The sequence below is a fragment of the Chrysochloris asiatica genome, unplaced genomic scaffold (genome assembly GCF_000296735.1).
Source record: "Chrysochloris asiatica unplaced genomic scaffold, ChrAsi1.0 scaffold00125, whole genome shotgun sequence".
Lineage (NCBI taxonomy): Eukaryota > Metazoa > Chordata > Mammalia > Afrosoricida > Chrysochloridae > Chrysochloris > Chrysochloris asiatica.
Window position 1 is genome coordinate 62,035 of NW_006408643.1, and position 7,895 is coordinate 69,929.

At 44.9% G+C, this 7,895-nt stretch overlaps 1 pseudogene; it reads right to left on the minus strand.

The window, feature by feature from the left end:
• Positions 1-5,438: 5,438 nt before the first annotated feature.
• On the minus strand, positions 5,439-6,668 carry LOC102838485 (annotated as a pseudogene).
• Between the last annotated feature and the right edge of the window lie 1,227 nt (positions 6,669-7,895).

A 7,895-nucleotide genomic window follows, 5' to 3' on the forward strand; every position in this document is an offset into this window, starting at 1 on the left:
GTACCGACTTAATGGCACCTGACAACAACAACAACAACATTGAAATGTTTTGACAAACTGATGCAGTACTGGAGCACTCGTGTGTCTATGACAAAAAACAGGAGACAGCTACCCGGCCACCTGAGTAGAAAAAAAATCCATATTTGTGCCCATTCTAAATGAAGATGACCCAAATCATTGAACCATATCATTAATACCACATGCAAGTAAATATTTTCTGAAGGTAATTTAAAAACCATTGCAACAGTACATCAACAGGGAACTGCCAGAGATTCAAGCTGAATTCAGAAGAGGACATGGAACTAGGAATATCATTGCAGATGTTAGATGGATCTTGACTGAAAACAGAAAACACCAGAAGGATGTTTGCTTGTGCTTTATTGACTACACAAGGGCTTTTGACTGTGTGGATCGTAACAACTACAAATAATTTGCAAAGAATGGATATTCCAGAACACTTACCAGTGCTCATGAGAAAGCTGTACATAGACCAAGAGTCAGTCATTCAAATAGGACGAGGAGACACTGAATGGTTTAAAATCAGTAAAGGTGTGGTCAATCTGTAGGCTGAGCGCATCATCTGAGAAGCTAAAGTATATGAAGAACATGATATCAGGAGTGGAGGAAGACTCATTAACATCCTGCGATAAGCAGATGACACAACCTTGCTTGCTGGAAGCAAAGAGGACTTGAAACACTTATTGATGAAAATCAAAGACTAAGGCCTTCATTTTGGATTACACCTCAATGTAAGGAAAACAAAAAAATCTTACCGTTAGACCAATAAGTAACATCATAATAAAAAGAGACAGGATTGAAGTTGTTAAAGACTTCATTTTACTTGGAACCACAACCAACACTCGTGGAAACAGCAGTCAAGACTCCAAATGACGTATTGCATGAGGCAAATCTTCTGCACAAGACCTCTTTAAAGTGTTCAAGAGCAAAGATGTCAGTTTGAGGACTAAGGTGTACCTGAGCCAAACTGTGGTATTTTCAATGGCTTCATATGCATGTGAAAGTTGGACGATGAATGAGGAAGACCGTAGAAGAATTGATGCATCTCAGTTACGGTGTTAGAGGAGAATATTAACAGTACCATGGACTGCCGAAAGAACAAGCGAATCTGTGTTGGGAGAAGTACAGCTAGAATGCAGCTTAGCAGTGAGCTTGACGAGACTTCATTTCTAGTTCTTTGGACTTGTTGTCAGGAGGGACCAGTCCCTGGAAAAGGACATCATGCTTGGAAAAGAGGAGGATCAGTGTCAAGATGGATTGACACATGGCAACAACAAAGGGCTACAACATAACAACTATTATGAGTGTGGTACAGGACCCATGCTGTGTTTCATTCCGCTCTGCACAGGGTCACTATGAGCAGGAACGCCTAACAACAACTACCATTATTGGACCAATAAGAAACAGAGATACGAAGAAGCTTGTCCAAAGACTTGTTCAATGTCACATGGCAGAGCTGGAAGCTCTAGCATCTGCAGTTCTAACCCACCATGATTTATACCCAGATTGCACCAAGTAAGCAAGAAATCTGGTAGCGTAGTGGTTACAAATCGGGCTGCGAACCGCAAGGTCAGCAGTTCGAAACTACCAGCTGCTCCGCAGGAGAAAGATGAGGCTTTCTGCTCCCGTAAAGATTTACAGCCTGGGAAACCCTGTACCGGGTCGCTATGAGTCTCGACGGCACTTAACAACAAAGCAAGAAATCTAAAGAGCAAAAAGAGACGGACAATAAGAACAAATGTTCAATTTCGCCAGTCACCCGATCGAATTTCCTTTTGACTCTTAATTTACCAAATGCCTATTAAAAAATACTGAAAATGTAAAGTCTACACTGAGACTTGACTAAATAGCAACCTCGCCCCACGGTTGGATGGAGGGAATGTAACTTACTGAAACAGAATCTGACTGTCGCTGAGCAAAAATAGTTGAACTAGTTTACCTTTGAGCCAAGGCACCCTAGTGGCACAGCAGTTAAGCAATGGACTGCTCATCTAAAAGTATGTGGTTCAGACACACCCAGTGGCTCTGTGGGAGAATGACCTGGTTATCTGTTCCTATGAAGATTACAGCCTAGCAAACCCCACGGGGCCCGTTCTGTTCTGTCACATGGGATGCGATGAGTCAGAATCGGCGAGATGGTACCCAACAACAATAACAAGTTTTGTGCCAACCCGCTTACGTGCAGCCATGGGTCTTCCATAAATGCATGTGCCCAAAGATGTCTGTACAGGCTGTTAAAATCGCCCTTGATGACGCCACTGCTTGTAAAAGTGAAAAATGGAAAAGAGCCACCATGACCAACAATAGCCACATAGTCCAACAAATTAGGGCATGCAAAGTATGGCACAGTCTGTAACATTGAAAGAATGAGGCAGACATTTACCGGTATGGAACATTCCATAAGTATATTGTTCCATGGGGAAAAACATTGCACATAACACTGCATGCACTATGGTTGCATTATGTTAAAGAACATCAGTGATACACAAGTATGCACATGCCCAGAAAAGCCTGGCTGTACATTCCAAACAATTGACAATGGTTGCCTATGAGGCAGAAATGGTAAAGTAAGAACATAATCGTTTGACCCAAGGAGCCCTGGTGTGGTAGTGGGTTACAAGTTGGGCTGCCAACTGCAAGGCTGGCAGTTCAAACCCACCAGCCACTCCATGGAAGGAAGATGAAGCTGTCTGCTCCCATAGAGATTTACAGCTTCAGAAACCTTAGGGAGTTCTGCTCTGTCCAAGAGGGTCTCGATGAGTCAGAATTAACTCGATGGCAGTGGTATTGACTCGTTGGACCTGGAGTCACTGGGGGCTGTAAAGGTTCACTGTTTGAACCCACTCAGCAGCAGCATGGAAGAAAAGCCCAGCAGTCTACTTCCAAAAAGACAACAGCCAAGCAAACCACATGGAGCAGTTTTCTTCAACACCTGGGGTTAACTTCCCTATAGCATATGGGGTTACCATAACTAGAAATTAACTCAACAGCAAGGGGTTTGGAACCCGAAAGTTTGGGGGTTCTAATCCACTTAGAGGTGCCTCTGAAGACAGGGCTGGTGATCTACATCCAAAACATTGTTGTTGTTGTTAAGTGCCGTCGAGTCGATTCCAAAACATTATTTATTGAAAACTCCAGGAGCCCAGTTCTACTCTGAGATACATGGATTCAGAGTCGACTCAACAGCAATTTGTTTCTTGTTTCAGACCTTTTTACAATGAGATTGTACGGATATTCTTTTAATTATTTTTAAAGACCCAGAACATCTTTTTGTCAAACATTTCTCTTTTTTTGTGGCTACATAATTGCTTAACTATTTCTTCACCACTGGGCATTTGGGTAGTTTCTAAATTTCTAACTGTTATAAATGAAATTGGGATGAATATTCTTGTATGTTAATCTATGCATGTCATTTTCATTTCTTGATGATACTCCTAATTGATTGTGTGGAGGTCAGTGATGGCTCAGGGGTAGAATTCTTACCTTCCATCTGGAAGACCTGGATTCAATTCCAGGCCAGTGTACCCATCTGCCAGTGAAGACTTGAGTGTTACTGGGATGTTGGCAGATTTTAGCAGAACTCCCAGACTAAGACAGATTAGGAAGATCTACTTCTGAACATCAGTCACTGAAAACTCTATGAATCACAAGGGTGCAATGCTGGCATGCATAGGGTTCCCATGAGTTGTGGGTTGACTTGATGACAACTAACGTAGCATCGTGGTTACCAGTCAGACTGCTAACCTCAACGTCAGCAGTTCGAATCTACTAGCTGTTCCGTGGAAGAAAGATGAGGCTTTCTTTGCCCGTAACGATTCACATCCTCGGAAACCCTAGACAGAGTCGTTATGTGTTGGAACCAACTCCACAGCACACAAGGACCACCACCACAGCAATATACTGTTGAAGAAACGAATGGACAAGCATATATTTATTGTTTCTCTGCTTGTGGTCTTAGAAAACACCCCAGATTTTAAAATAATGGATCAGAAACACAAGTGTTTTTAAGATGTGGTCCATCCATACAATGGAATATAGTTCAGTCATAAAACTGAAGTAAAAATAAGGATTAGCGGGTGTCAGAGCCTGGGGAAGGAGAACCGAGTGCTGATGGATACAGGCTTCCTTTTGGAATAACACAGGGTTTGTAACTAGATAGATGTGGTGGTTGCCCAGTGACTGAACAAAATGCCAGTGAAGTGATCACTTCAAAATCTTTCCTTTTCTTTCATGTGAATTTCATCTTGGTTTTTGTTACAGGTCTCCATGCATTTTGCCAAGCTGCCCCATGAGAAGGTTCATGAATAATGGACAACGTAAGGCTGATTTCCCAAGTGTGAAGATGGTTTACCTCCTCACTTTCCGCTCCATCATCCTGACAGCAGACACCCACGTGGTATTCTTTCTGTGACCCAAGCCCCCCTCAGAGTCGGGGCTCCACAAGTCCTTCCAGCCCCTGCCAAAGAGAAAGATGAGCGTCTGCTTCTATAAAGATTGGTTGTGGTGGTTGTTGTCAGCAGGTGCCGTCAAGTTAGTTTTGATTCCTCATGATCCACGTACAACGGAATGAAGCACCATCTGTCCTGTGTCATCCACACAGTTGCTAGGTTTGAGCCCATTGTTGCGGCCACTATGGCAGTCCTTCTCATTGAGGGTCTTCCTCTTGTTTTTTTTACTGATCATCTATTTTACCAAGCACAATGCTCGTCTCCATAGACCGAGCTCTCCTGATAACATGTCCAAAGTGTGTGAGACAAAATCTCGCCATCTTGGCTTCTAACAAACATTCTGACTGCACTTCCAAGACAGATCTGTTTATTTTGCTGACAGTCCACGATCTATTCAGTATTCTTTGCCAACGCTATAATTCAAAGGCATCAATACTTCATAGATTTATAATCTCGGGGACCCTCTGGGGCAGAGCTGCTCTGCTCTGTACGGTTGCTATGGGTCAAAATCGACTCAGTGGTACTGGGATTGGATTTTTTTGGAGTATAAATTGGTGTCACTTCTGTGGGACAAAGAACTAAGGTGGACTTTTTGTCTCTGGTTTGAAAAAAAATGTCTCTACTGACCGGGCTAATTCACTAAAATTCCGAACTCATGAAAACTATCAGCTATACTTTCAGTTCCTCTTTTTCTTTCTTCCTTCCTTCTCTTTCCTTCTTTCCTTCTTTTCTTCTCCTCCTCCTCCTCCTCCTCCTCCTCCTGCTTCTTCCTTCCTTCCCTCTTTCTCCCTCTCTCCTTCCTCCTTCTTCCTTCCTTCCCTCTTTCTCCCTCTCTCCTTCCTCTTTCTTCCTTTCTCTCTCGCTTTCTCCCTCTCTCTCTCTTTCTCTCCCCTTTTCTCTTTCTTTTTTCACTCTCTCTTTCTCTCTTTCTTCAGGCTGAGTTCACACTGTATTTTTCTTGTATAAAAAACACTATATGGTGACCACAGCCAGAGCCTGGGTCCTCTGCATGGAGACTCTGGGGTGGGTGTCCACGAGATGGTCAGTGAACTCCTGGTAGGGAGACTTCATGAACACGGTCTCTTTGCAGAGGTCAGCGGTGACCTAGCTGTAGGTCTTGGAGATGGCATCAAAGGTGGCCTTGGAAAGGTTGCCCAGGGTGGCAGTGCAGGCCCGGATTGAGGTGTAGCTGTCTTATATTAGCAATTAGCAGCAGCTTATTGGGCATGGGTGCTGAGATGGTGCCAATATCTCTGGGCACAGGGATGAGATGCACCAGGACAGAGTCACAGCGGCCAGCTGGGGTTTGCTGATCTTGTTCCTCCAGTAGCCTCGTCACATGGGGACAGTGGAGCAAGCTTGGCCAAGGTGGTGGCCCTGTGGATGGCAGTGATCACTTGTCTGGAACACTTGACGCCAAGGTTGATGTGGCCATTGTAGTCCTCCGTGGAGACAAACGCCTTGAACCTGCTCCACTGGCCAGCATGCACCTGACTTCACACAGGCATGATCTTCAAAGCCTCGTCCTTGAGGGACAGTCCCAGGAAGAAGTCAGTGGTCTTAGATTCCTTGATTGCTGTTGTTAGGGGCCATCAAATCAATACCAACTTATAGTGACCCTATGCACAACAGAACAAAGCATTGCCTAGTCCTGTACCAATCATCATTACACTTGAGCCCATTGCTGCTGCCACTGTGCCAATCCATCTCACTGGGGACTTTTCCTCTTTTTCACTGACTCTCCACTTTACCAAGCATGATGTCCTTCTCCAGGGACTGGTCCCTCCTGGTGTTGGAGGAGAATATTACAAGTACCATGGATCACCAAAAGTACAAATCTGTGTTGGAAGAAGTACAGCCAGAATGCTCCTCAGAAGCCAGGATGACCAGACTTTCATTGCTCATGTTTTGGACATATTGTCAGGAGACTTCTTGATGGGCAGGTAGAAAATGCCAATCTCCTATAGGGATTTGATCTTCACGTCCTTGACCAGATGACCCAGTTTGGTGTCAGGGACCCACTCCTGTTGTCAGCTTTGTCTCTGCAAGCATGAGCACCTTGGCCTCAGCCACTGTCCCTATCCCTGCCTCCACCTCAGCCCCGCAGACCACTGCTGAAGCCTCAGTGGAAGTCTCCGCAGGGTCCTGTCCCTGGGTCCTGGAGGCCTCTGGGCCTCCCACTGCACCAGCGTCATTGGCCATTTGGTGTTTTCTCTGAAAACTCAGTTACCCTTTTCTATAACCAGAAAGAACACAAAGGTTGAGGGACATCAGGCAAGGTCTGCAACAACGCCCAGTAGCAAGAGGTCTCCATTGTCCCAAGCAAAAGCGTCTCCGGAAGGGGGCGCCACTGCACAGTTTCCGTGAACCATCGCAGACTCCAGTACCAACTGTAAGGGTTCACTCAGCAAGTTAACACGAAGGCATTCCATATTTGAATTCCTGAGGATAAGCACTGGACGGCTAACCGTGGGCAATTCAAATCCACCAGCTGCAACTTGGATTGCTATGAATGGGGCCCAACTCGTTGGTACTTAACAACAACAATATGGGCCTGGGAAAGGAGCCCTTGTGGCACTGTAGAGGAAGTGGTTGTTGTTGTTGTTAAGTACCGTGGTTGTTGTTGTTGTTACGTACTGTGGAGTCCCACGGAGTCGGTTTCAACCCATAGCGACCCTGTACAAGTTTTCCGAGGTTGTAAATCTTTACGGGAGCAGAAAGCCTCATCTTTCTCCCGTGGAATAGCTGGTAGTTTCGAACTGCTGACCTTGTAGTTTGCAGCCCGATTCGTAATCACTACGCTACCAGAGGGAGTACTGCACTGCTAATCGCAAAGTCAGTGGTTCAAACCCACTAGCAGTTCCATAGGAGAATGAGGAGACTTTCTGTTCCCATGAAGAGTCGCAGCTTGGGAGCAGCTCTTATCTAGCTCATGAGTCACTGTCTGCTCGATGGCAGATGGTGTGATTTTGCTTTGTTGAGTGGAGAAAGAGAAGAAAGTGGAAAAATGAAAACAATGTCTTTAAGCACACGATAAACCGATTTCCATCAGTGAGACCAAGGAAGGTGCCGTGGTCATTTTCATGTGTGCCCTCATGTGCAAAGTACAAGATGAATGAACTTGACTTGGATTTTTTGAACTGATATTATGAGAAACCTATCTAAAGGGCAAGGAACCCTGGTAGCATAGTGGATTACGAACCGGACTGCTAGATGCAAGGTTAGTAGTTTGGATCTACCCAGTTGCTCCATGGGAGAAAGATGAGATTTTTCTGCTCCCATAAAGGTTTGCAGCCTCAGAAATCCTATATAGGGTCACTAACTCGATGGCACACAACCACCACCACATCTAAAATGTGGGTGTTAGATTTTTGGACAGGGGTGTTATTTCAGTGCTTGTCATGTTGTTGTTGTTAAGTGACGTCTAGT